This window comes from Notothenia rossii (assembly GCF_949606895.1).
Source record: "Notothenia rossii genome assembly, chromosome: 1".
Taxonomy (NCBI): domain Eukaryota; kingdom Metazoa; phylum Chordata; class Actinopteri; order Perciformes; family Nototheniidae; genus Notothenia; species Notothenia rossii.
Window position 1 is genome coordinate 92,369,038 of NC_136912.1, and position 3,328 is coordinate 92,372,365.

The following is a 3,328-nucleotide window of genomic DNA, read 5'->3' on the forward strand; positions in this document are numbered from 1 at the left end:
TGCTGCTGAATGCTACCGGAGTGAGACAGAGAGAGACTTTCTACCAGTTTCCCCCTGAGATCCACTGTCCATATGAGAGTCTGGAGGCAGTTCTTCCCTCCCTCCCTCCCTCCCTCCTTGCCTCTCCTCTTTCACTCCCCTCTCCAGTTTTTTTTACAGCCTCCGCTGAGACGCTCTTATTGTGAAAATTGCATTAGCCTTTAGCCAGCGAGGAATGGCTCTAAGTGCCTAATGCAATGTTGTCTCTCTGTCTTTTTCTCCCTTTCTCCTTATCTCTCCCTCCCAAGTGTCTATCAGTTTGACATGTACACACCTCCTTCTCTCCCTCCTTCTGTCTTTCTTCTGCAGCTTTTTCCTCCTCCTTAAAGGGACACTGTCTCACTTTAATTCAAACTTATTTTGTATTTGAACATTGCAAGAACAAACAAACAAAATATGTAAGACATATGTCATTTTATACATTTCGTACAACTCCGAAATCTTCAGGATCCACTCGTTATTTGTTGGGGGTTCAGGTTTTATCGTCAGGTTTTAATGCAATTTCCTCTGAAGGAGTCCAGGTGCAGGATCATATTTCCGAGGAGGCATTGATTGTGTTTGTCTCCTATGTTTACCCTGATATGGAATAACTGATGGTGCCACTGCAGGAGATATGTACGAGCAATCAATACAAAAACAACGGGAAGAAAACACATTTAGTTTATGACCATAATGACAGAGGGATATTATCACAATATATCATGATGGGAATTTGAGCTTGTTCAAACAAGTCTCAGTGTCTTCTGATAGAAGGACATTAAAATCCACATATTTATTTACAATGAGGTGTATTTGACTCACCCCCTTGATACTGTTGCAACACTTATAATAATGTTGGCACATCTACCTTTATGTGTTGGGTTCCCAGGGTTAACACAGAGGCAGAAAAATGTTTCTCAGTCGAAACAGGTGGGTGTGTACGGCTTCTGCATTCCTAGTATATTAAATATTGCAAAATCTGTAAGGTTGATTGGTGTTTCTGAAGGTTCAACCTTAGTCCAATGCAGAAAGGAGCAGCCACACCTCAAAGGTCCCATGTCATGCTTTTCTGGTTATTACCCGTCCCCTTGTGTGTTATGTAGCTTTTTCTGCATGTAAACGGTCTGCAGAGTCACAAACCCTGAAAGTACACCCTGTAGGGAGTAAAACTCTAACACAGAACAGACCTGTCTATGCTGCCCCAGAACGCCTCGTTGGACATTTCTCTTTTTCTTCCCGGGTACAGTGACGTGCCCATACCCAAATGGACCCATTGTTCCAAATGGACCAATCCGTGGAGCCGTTACGTTACGTCCGCGGAGCCGTTACGTTAAGTCCGTGGATTGGTCCAAATTGTCAGGGACAGGAGCTTCAACAAGCCGTTTAGGACAGAGAGTGAATACACATACTATACAGAGATGCTGTATGAGAAACCAATGTGAGTTTGGAGCATTGCAGAATATAAATGTATTCTAGTAGACCTCAACCATGGAATTATGATCAGTAGAAATGGCCATGACATGGGACCTTTAATACTGTAGCATCCGGGATCATCTTCCACACTGTGGGGATAAACAGGAACATTTTACCAAATAAATATATCCACTAAATATCTCAGAAATGAGATCTTTCTCTTTTATGTTCTCTCAGTAATGTATTTTCTCTAGATCAAGTGTTCAAATCTAGATTTCCCTCGGTAGGGATGACCCCTAAAATGCTACAGTTTTTTCGATGCATGCTAACCATTTGATATGTTGAAGCAGATAGTCCGACAGGTACATCTGTATGCTTTTTACTTTTGCTTGTGTTTTAGAAAGCTTTAATAAACACATCATGCAAAAACAATTTATGGGAAGTATCTCAGAAAATAGTTAACTCAACACTAAAGTCCATGTAAATCATAAGTAACTCATTAGTCACATGCAACTTCTCATTTCGTATCCAAGAAATATATAACAAAATACCTGTTTAGAGGTGACAAAGCGCTGTCCACTGTTGTCTCCAGGCATCAATGTGTTCAATTCAGTAAATAACAGTGTCAACAAAGCCAGTGGAGGGGTGACAGTGTGTCATCACAGACGCAATGCAGCAGCTCGGACTTTGAGTCCGGAGAGTGACAGGGGGCCCGGAGGAGAGAGGAGGATCATCAGCACTGTGACAAAAAAGAAACAGCTTCTTCGTTTGCTGAGGTTTCATAAAAACGTTGCTGGAATCCTTGCGCAAAAAAATAGTCTGGTTGAAATAATATCCCATTTTTAAAAAGCAGAAAATGATTTCATAAGTTTCTCCCCCACTGAGATGCCTCCATAGGGACATCACTGTGTAACACTTGAGCTCCTATTGGCTAGCGCTCCAACACATTTTACGTGACATCTCTAAGCTGGTTGACCAATCACAACAGAGCCGGCCAGCTAACCAATCAGAGCAGAGTGGGCTCTGGTTTCAGACAGAGGGTGAAAAGAGGTGCTGCAGCACAGGCAGTATGAGAGAAATAAAGAGCTTTTTGAACATTAAAGCATGGAGACATGTCACAGTAGAGACACTACATACTGATATACACCTGAACATCAGCAGGAGAGGACTCTTTAAAGTAGAGACACTACATACTGATATACACCTGAACATCAGCAGGAGAGGACTCTTTAAAGTAGAGACACTACATATTGATATACACCTGAACATCAGCAGGAGAGGACTCTTTAAAGTAGAGACACTACATATTGATATACACCTGAACATCAGCAGGACAGGACTCTTTAAAGTAAAGACACTACATACTGATATACACCTGAACATCAGCAGGAGAGGACTCTTTAAAGTAGAGACACTACATACTGATATACACCTGAACATCAGCAGGAGAGGACTCTTTAAAGTAGAGACACTACATAATGATATACACCTGAACATCAGCAGGAGAGGACTCTTTAAAGTAGAGACACTACATATTGATATACACCTGAACATCAGCAGGAGAGGACTCTTTAAAGTAGAGAAACTACATACTGATATACACCGGAACATTAGCAGGAGAGGACTCTTTAAAGTAAAGACACTACATACTGATATACACCTGAACATCAGCAGGAAAGGACTCTTTAAAGTAGAGACACTACATACTGATATACACCGGAACATTAGCAGGAGAGGACTCTTTAAAGTAAAGACACTACATACTGATATACACCTGAACATCAGCAGGAAAGGACTCTTTAAAGTAGAGACACTACATACTGATATACACCTGAACATCAGCAGGAGAGGACTCTTTAAAGTAGAGACACTACATACTGATATACACCTGAACATC